At 39.9% G+C, this 9,056-nt stretch overlaps 1 non-coding gene across 1 annotated transcript; it reads left to right on the top strand.

Annotated features, from left to right (window-relative positions):
* The first annotated feature begins 5,259 nt into the window (after positions 1 to 5,259).
* On the top strand, positions 5,260 to 5,366 carry LOC122670198. Its single transcript, XR_006334172.1, has one exon. It is a non-coding gene; the product is annotated as a small nucleolar RNA R71 (small nucleolar RNA).
* Positions 5,367 to 9,056: the final 3,690 nt, after the last annotated feature.

Genomic DNA, 9,056 nt, shown 5'->3' with positions numbered 1-9,056 from the left:
ACTAGCCAAAAGATCAAAGGGGTCCATAAACACATAGAGGAATCTAACCATCACATGAAGTAGCACTCATATTTTCAAACTCAATCCCCATCACCGGATACAAACCAACTACCATCCTTGAAAAGAGATTTTTTTATTATTTCGCATGCTAGGAGGGCACCTAATTCCCTCTCACTCTCGCTTTGCAAATCGAAGAGACTTATGCACATACCTAAAAACTATCGCCACAATCAAAATTCACAAAATTCAAAATTCATAAAATTCACAATTAAAGTCCAACACACCCCCCCACACTTAATTCATGCAGTGTCCTCAATGCATGCAGAAAAGAAAGAATAAGGGCAAGGGAGGGGATACATACCAGGATATCAGGGGTCAAGGTAAAGAGGCTCATGGAGATTCATGACCTCTTCGTCAACTGGAGTAGGCATCTCTATGTACGGCTTCAATCTTTGGCCATTGACCTTGAAAGTAGCTCCTGTACTTGGATTGAGGACTTCAACAGCCCCATGAGGATAAACTTTTTGAACAATATAGGGCCCATCCCATCTAGAACGCAGCTTACCTGGAAAGATATGCAAACGAAAATTGTACAACAAAACATTCTGGCCTACCTCAAAAGATTTTCTCAAAATGTGCCTATCATGGAAAGCCTTGGTTTTTTCCTTATAAATTCGGACATTCTCATATGCCTCATTCCTAAGCTCTTCCAACTCAGATAGTTGGAGTTTCCTATGGGCACCTGCAGTGCGTAGGTCAAAGTTAAGCTTCTTGATAGCCCAAAAGGCCTTGTGCTCAATCTCTACAGGTAAGTGACATGCCTTTCCATACACCAGACGGTACGGAGATTGACCAAGATCGGTCTTGAAGGCTGTCCTATGGGCCCACAACGCATCTACCAATCGGTTAGACCAATCCTTGCAGTTCGGGTTGATGGTTTTCTCAAGAATTTGCTTGATCTGCCTATTTGAAACCTCAACCTGGCCACTGGTCTGGGGATGGTAGGGTGTAGCCAACTTATGGACGACACCATACTTTTTCATGAGGGCCTCAAAAGGCCGATTACAAAAATGCTTGCCCCGATCACTAATGAGAGCCCGGGGAGTACCAAAACGGGAGAAGATGTTCTCCTTCAGAAAATTCACAACCACCTTGTGGTCATTGGTCTTACAAGCAACTGCCTCAATCCATTTGGACACATAGTCCACAGCAAGTAATATGTACAGGTTACCAAAAGAGTTAGGGAAAGGCCCCATGAAATCAATACCCCATATATCAAACACCTCAACCACCAGAATTGGGTTGAGGGGCATCATATTTCTCTTAGTAAGACGCCCTAAGGATTGGCATGAAGAACATGCCCTGCAATAAGTAAAAGCGTCTTTAAACAGACTAGGCCAATAAAATCCACACTGTAAAACTTTGGCTGCAGTCTTATTAGGCCCAAAATGGCCTCCACAAGCCTGATCATGGCAAAAAGATAAGACAGATTGTTGCTCATGATCGGGACACATCTCCGGATTACTTGATCCGGCAGGTCTTAAAAGATAAGGATCATCCCAAAAGAAATACTCAACTTGTGAAAAGAAACGATTCTTATCTTGGGTGGACCAATGTGCGGTGTCACACCAGAATCAGATAATTAACAATGTCGACAAACCAAGGTTCACTAGACACTGCCATCGGATACTCATCAGGAAAATTCTCGTTGATTGGAGAATCAACAGTCAAGGAATTAGGGAGCCGGGATAGATGGTCTGCAACCAAATTTTCACACCCTTTCTTATCCCTAATTTCAAGATCAAATTCTTGTAACAAAAGGACCCACCTAATGAGGCGAGCCTTGGCATCTTTCTTCGCACAAGATATTTGATAGTGCATGGTCGATATAAACAATCACATGTGATCCAACCAAGTAGGGCCTAAACTTCTCTAAAGCAAACACAACGACTAAAAATTCTTTCTCGGTGGTGGTATAAATAAGTCTGTGCATCATTAAGAGTCCTACTTGCATAATAAATCACATAGGGCAATTTATTGATTCTTTGCCCAAAACAGCCCCTATAGCAAAATCAGAGGCATCACACATAAGTTCAAATGAAACTGTCCAAATTGGAGTTTGAATAATGGGGGCTGAAGTCAACGCTCTTTTCAATTGCTCAAAACTATCATGACACTCAGAAGAGAAATCAAATGGGCAGTCCTTTGCCAAAAGAGAGGTGAGAGGTCTAGCTATTTGGCTAAAGTCCTTGATGAATCTTCTATAAAAACCTGCATAGCCAAGAAAAGACCGAATGTCCTTCACACTCTTGGGTGGTGGTAAATTGGCTATAAGGTCCACCTTAGATCTATCAACCTTGATCCCTTCTTTGGACACAATGTGACCAAGAACTATACCTTGCTTTACCCCAATTCAGGACCAAGTTCTTTTCTATGCATCTTTGAAGAACCAAAGAGAGATTATGCAAGCAATTAGAAAAAGTAGAGCCGTGAATAGAAAAATCATCCATAAATACCTCTAGGAAGTGCTCTACCATATCAGAAAAGATACTCATCATGCACCTTTGGAATGTAGCAGGGGCATTGCAAAGCCCAAAAGGCATACGCCGGTAAGCAAATGTTCCATAAGGGCATGTGAAAGTGGTCTTGTGTTTGTCCTCTAGAGCAATAGGAATTTGGTTATAGCCTGCATAACCATCAAGAAAATAATAATATTCATGGCCAGCTAGTCTCTCTAACATCTGATCAATAAAAGGTAAGGGGAAGTGGTCCTTCCAAGTTGCCGCATTCAATTTCCTATAGTCAATGCACACTCTCCATCCTGTTTGGATACGGGTTGGAATCAACTCATTATTAGCATTCTCAACTACAGTGACTCCTCCTTTCATAGGCACAACCTGCACAGGACTCACCCATTGGCTATCAGAAATAGGATAAATGATGCCATGATCCAAGCATTTTAGGATCTCTTTCTTGATTGCCTCTTTCATCACAGGATTAGCCCTCCTTTGGGGTTCCCTAGAAGGTGTGGAACTCTCCATCAGATGTATATAATGTTGAACAATGGAGGGGCTAATACCTTTGATGTCAGACATGGTCCAACCTATGGCTTCCTTATTGTCCTTTAGAAGCTTAATCAACTCTTCTTCCTGAATAGAAGTCAAATCAGAAGCAATAATAACAGGAAGAGTATGATCATGTCCTAAGAAGACATACTTGAGGTTGGAGGGCAATGCCTTCAACTCTAATGTGGGGGGCTCAATAATAGAGAATTTGGGAATGGAAGTGGATAGGGGTCCAAGGGGCTCCAAAGGTGGTTGGATGCTCCAGACCTCAGATAAGGGAGTATCATCAACACCCTCCAATTCTTGCATACATTCTTGAAATCCCGAATCAAAATCAATCTCAAAGAACGTATCAATATCATCGGAAAATCCTTGAAGCATATGCACCTCTTCATCCATGTCGGTGCTTGCCCAACCTAAACACATTGAAGTCAACGAAGTATTGCCAAAAGATAATTTCATGAGACCATTCCGTAATTGATTAAAGCATTACTGGTAGCTAGGAATGGTCTACCCAATATGATTGGGATTTGCTCCTTGAAGTTGGCAGTGGGTTGGGTATCTAAAACAATAAAATCTACAGGAAAAATAAATTCTCCAACCTTCAACAGGACATCCTCAATCATTCCCTTAGGAACTTTAACCGATCGATCTGTAAGTTAAAGAGTAATTTTGGTCGGTTTTAGTTCTCCCAATCCCAGTTGTTAGTAGACATGAAAGGGTAAGAGGTTCACACTTGCACCAAGGTCCAATAAGGCATGATCAATAGTAGTATGGCCTATAGTGCAAGAGATGGTGGGGCTTCCCGGATCCTTATGCTTGGCTGCTACTAGCTGTGAGATTAGAGAACTAATGTTAGCAGCCAAGAATGCCTTTTTGGACACATTGGTGGTCCGCTTTTGGGTGCATAAGTCTTTGAGGACTTTAGCATAAGCGGGGATCTGGGCAATAGCATCCAACAAGGGGATATTCACCTGAACCTGTTTGAACACATCCAATATCTTCTCCATAGAAGGAGACTTCTTACTAACCAACCTATTTGGGAAAGGGGCAGGTAGGGTATAAATTCTTTCAGGGTTGGTCTTTTTAACTTCCTCAATAGAATCCTCTTTGGTTTCCTCAACCAAATCATCTGGTATATCTTTAGGTTCATCAGACGAACCTGAAACTATAGGCACTTCAATGGCCTCTTCAAAAGGGGGAGAGTCAACAGGAGTATGAGATGATAAAGACTGAGGTGCACTAGCCTGTTGATCCTCACGGTCACTCCTTAAAGCATAAACAACATTTACCTGTCTAGAGGGCCCTCGGTGCTGTTGGCCTTGTGCAACATTTGGTTGGAGGAGCTTGGGTACCTTCTTGAATATGAACTCGATGCCTAGGATTTGGCTCAGGTGCTAGGTAACTTCCCTGTTTCCCTCTCATGCGGGATAGTGACAAGTCGGGTGAGTTGTTTTTCCATGTTATTGTGGCTTGTCATGAGAAGAGCTATCTTGTTGTCCATCTCATTCGATCTTGTTGCCTCTCCTATATTGGTAAACCCGGGGTTCTGATAAGGTGCAAGGAGAGGAGGCCTAGCAGAATTAATAGAAGGTCCTAGATGAGGACGAGAGGGAAAGGGGTTAGGAGACATTCCTTGGCTTTGTGGTGCATAGTTGGTCCTTTGGACACCAACCTGGCCTTGATGGTTAAAGTTGGATGGGCCTGCTTGGTTCCCTTGATTCCATGAGAAATTGGGGTGATTTCTCCATCCTGGATTGTAAGTATTGCTATATGGGTTATTTTGGTAGAGAGCACTTACAATCTCAGTGCTGGAATTGCCCACCAAGGTGTTGGGGCATTCCTTAGAAAGGTGTCCAGGGGTTTGGCACCAACTGCATACTGACACATGGTTGACCTGGTTGACCAGATTAACTGGTATAGACTCTTTAAGAACTATGGACTCCAAACGTTTTATGAGGCTATCAAGTTTGGCCTCCTTGGCTGGCATACCCTCAATGAGATACCCCTTAGTGGTCCTTTCAGCCTCTTGGGAAGATTCCCATTCCCTAGTCTTATCACCAAATTGGTTAAGAATGTCCATGCATCATTCTCCTCGAAAAAGAAGTAAAGCCTTGGACACATAGACTCTACAAGTTGCTTGGTCTGATAATCAATACCCTCATAAATAATTTGGCATAGCTGCCACAAGTCAAAACCATGGTGAGGGCATTCTAAGAGGAGGTCCTTGAATCTTTCCATGAATTTAGAAAATGACTCATGTGGTTTCTGCCTGAACTGGTGGATGTCACTTTTAAGCTTATTGGTCTTGTGAAGAGGGAAGAATTTTCTCAAAAAGAAAATGGTGAACTCATCCCATGTATTAATGGAGTTTGTTGACAGTCCATAGAGCCACTTCTTGGTCTGGTCTTTCAGGGCAAAGGGTATAAACCTAAGCCTAACTGCATCATCAGTCAAATTATGGACCTTAATTAGAACACAGACCTCCTCAAATTCCCTAAGGAAGAGATATGCATCCTCATTAGCCATCCCATGGAAATGGGGTAGCATCTTGATGAAGTTGGTCTTGAGTTCATAGTTATTCCCTGTAACAACAGTGACTAATGCATGAGGGCTGTGCAGCCCTGGTGGGGTAAAACCTATCCTTAAGAGTCTTGGGTTGTTGGTCACCCATGGTCAAAGGTGGTAGAGAAGGTGGTCTTCTAATAAGACGATTACTTGAATCACGAGTCCACACCTTAGCCACCTAAATAGATATGAGGTCTCCTTTAGAAAAATTAAAGAAAAATAAAACACTTAAAAAAAAAAAAAAAAAAAAAAAAAACTAGAAACAAGAGGGACCCCAAGGTAGATAGTGCATCTCTATCCCTCAAAAATCGAAACAATGGTTCAAAAGCTGTAAGGATGCCATATAGGTTGACAAGAGGGAACCCGTATAGTCTTCTATAGCCACCTACGTGCGACTCCAATATGGATTCTGATGTAGAATGGAGGTCTACTATACGTTTATGTTTCCAACACTCTCACTATGTCGCTTTCCTGTTATCAAGAGTGGTCACCTCCAAAGATAAGTCACATGTCAATCCACCCAACTAAGTCAAGATGTAGCGTCATAGGTAACTTAATCCTATGAGGGACACCAAAAGATGGAGGGTTGAAGCATATGAAGGACTTTAGATTGGGCGCACACTATTTGAAACAGAAGAGAAACAAGAAGAGGTTTTCAAAAACTGATTTTTTTTTTTTTTTTTTTTCAAAAAAAAAAAAAGAAAAGAAAATAATAAACTAAAACACTTCGAACTACTTAAAAATCAGATAAATAAAATGGACAATAATCTCCCCGGCAACGGCGCCAAAAACTTGTTTGAGTTAAAATAAAACCGCAAGCGTACGGGTTAATCGTAGCTACGGGTCGAACACGAGGAGATATACGCCACTCTATTTAACTAACTTAAAAGTAATGCAAAATGAACCAAATTAAAGTGTTAAATTAAACTAATTAAACTAACGAAAATCAATGCATCCTAACTCATAAGCATCTAACAAAATTAAGGGATTAAATCGGCGTCCTAACACATGAGCATCTAACCTATCAAACTAAAGCGAATTGAAAGGAATAAAAATACAGCCACACATACTAACCACATAAAAAGAAATAAGGGAATAAAATGCATCCATAAACCACAACCATATAAAATTAAAATAAAAGAAATAGAGGGGAAAGAAGAAGAAGAAGATAGAGAGAGATAGAGGAGATGGAGAATGAGATTGAGAGTTTCGATAGTAAAACCTGGATGTGCTTGCATGAATGTAAATGAAAAGCTTGAATACTTGCATAAACTTACCATAGCCTCCTCTTTTAAATCTTCAAGTCTTGTCATCAACTTAAGAACTTAGACTAGAAGGCTTAAAACCTAAACTAGAATTAAGAAATTACAACCCAATTGAAGACTTAAATTGAAATTAAAGCATAAACTAAACCTATTATAAGCATTAACTAAAAATTATAAAAGCAAACTAGAACTTAGAAAAGTCAAAAATCACAAATTAGAAGGAGAAGAAGAGAAGAAATTTCACTAAGTGAATGAGCAAATTTTTACAAGAGAGGTAGGGGGTATTTATAGGTGGAAGAGAGGAGAAGATGGAAGTGTAGGAGAAATATTCCCTAAGAAAAGAGAATATTCTCTTCTCTTTCCTCTTTTACAATGCCTTGAATCCTAAGAAAAAAGAAAAAAAAATAGAAAGAAGAAGAAGAGAAGATTGTTTACATAGACCTTCTATTTCTAGAAAAATAAACTTCCAATTTTAACAAGTGCTTCATTTTCTTTGTAGATATCTTCTCCAAGCAATAAAATCAAAGCATCTTTGATTTTTCAACCTTCCATAGATGAGAAAATATAAATCTATCCCAAGTAGAATTTCAGAAGTGCCCTTGAGAAGTTGGAGGAGAGAGAGAGTAAGGGTGATGACTAGGATTCCTTCAAGAATAAATAAAATACCCATTCTGTCCTTCAGAAAACGTGGAGCATGGGGTGCTTATATAGGTCTCACCATTGTGTTCCTTGCGAAAAATCACACAAAATAGACCCAAATTTCATCCAATTCGGAGTTGGGGAGCCCAAGATATCTCAAGTTGAAGTTGGACTGTCCAGAGCCTTCCAAATGGAATCTTTCGGGTACAGTAAAGTAACTTCTGATAATTTCATTAAGGCCCCTAAAATCCGAACTTCCGTTTCACTTTGTCCCCATCCGACTGTCAATAATTATAAATAAACCCTTGCAGACCATTTTCACGCGTCGTTACGGAAACGGCCATAACTTCTTCGTTTCAACTCGGAATTAAGTGTCGTTTGAACCATTACGAAACTGACTCGATGGGCTATGCATCCATTTACACTTCTAAAATGTTTAAAAACATCTCCTTAGCATCATCTCCTTCATTTTCACAAGAATTCACCTAAACCCTGAAAAGCACAAGAAAGCACCGAGTAACTCTGTCCAATGTGGTAAAATGTATAATTTATGCCCTAAAATTTCACACATAAATGTGCTCATCAGTACCCATATGCAACAATATCTCATCTATCTTCATGAATCATAATAATTGGATCTTAATATGGGAAAAGGGGGTATGGAATTTGCAATGGAAATATTATCAAGAGAGGGAAGAATAAACAACAATAACAAAATAAGAAGAGAAAAGTGCTAAGAAATGAGATTATTGTCATCAGGACTAAAAAAATTACTTTTTCATAATCCATATCATCAATAAGAATAAACAAAGGCTCTATTGTTATTATGTCAGCAAAATGTTCAGTACAAAATATTAAACTACGAGTATAATGTGTAAAGGGGATAAAAGCTACAACGGAGGCACAACAATACTCTAACAACAACAACAACAACTCAGTCTTATCCCAACTAAATCGAATCGTTAAAGGGGGGAAAAAGTAAAAGAAAAGAAACAAAACAATCACAATTACAAATCTGTCGTATACAAATTAACTCGAATCGACTACACAGATCCTTGCTCCAATTAGCTCTATTTGACGTCATACTAGAGACAAGAACTAAATTATGTATGAATTTCCTCACCACTTCTCCTTGGGTTATTTTAGGTCTTCCCTAGCTATTTTAGTACCTTAAATCTGAATTAGGTCACTGCTCCGAACTCGAGTGTCCGAAGGTCTCCATTGAACATGGTTATGCCACCTCAAACGACTTTCTCGTAGCTTTATCTTGAATCGGAGCAACTTCCAAACTAGTTCGAATATAGTCATTCCTTACTTTATACTTCCTGGTTTTGCTACTCATCCATCTCAGTATTCTCACCTTTGCTACGCTTAGCTTACCTATATGACACTTCTTGACTTCCCAACACTTCGCGCCATACATCATACCCGGTGTTACGACTGTTCTGTAAAACTTTCTTTTATGCTTTAAACGGATCCGTTGATCACATAACACTCCAAATGCCCCTTTCCACTTCAT

This window comes from Telopea speciosissima, chromosome 7 (genome assembly GCF_018873765.1).
Source record: "Telopea speciosissima isolate NSW1024214 ecotype Mountain lineage chromosome 7, Tspe_v1, whole genome shotgun sequence".
NCBI classification, from domain to species: domain Eukaryota; kingdom Viridiplantae; phylum Streptophyta; class Magnoliopsida; order Proteales; family Proteaceae; genus Telopea; species Telopea speciosissima.
The sequence above is the reverse complement of the archived record's forward strand: the minus strand, read 5'-3'. Positions and strand labels throughout refer to the sequence as shown.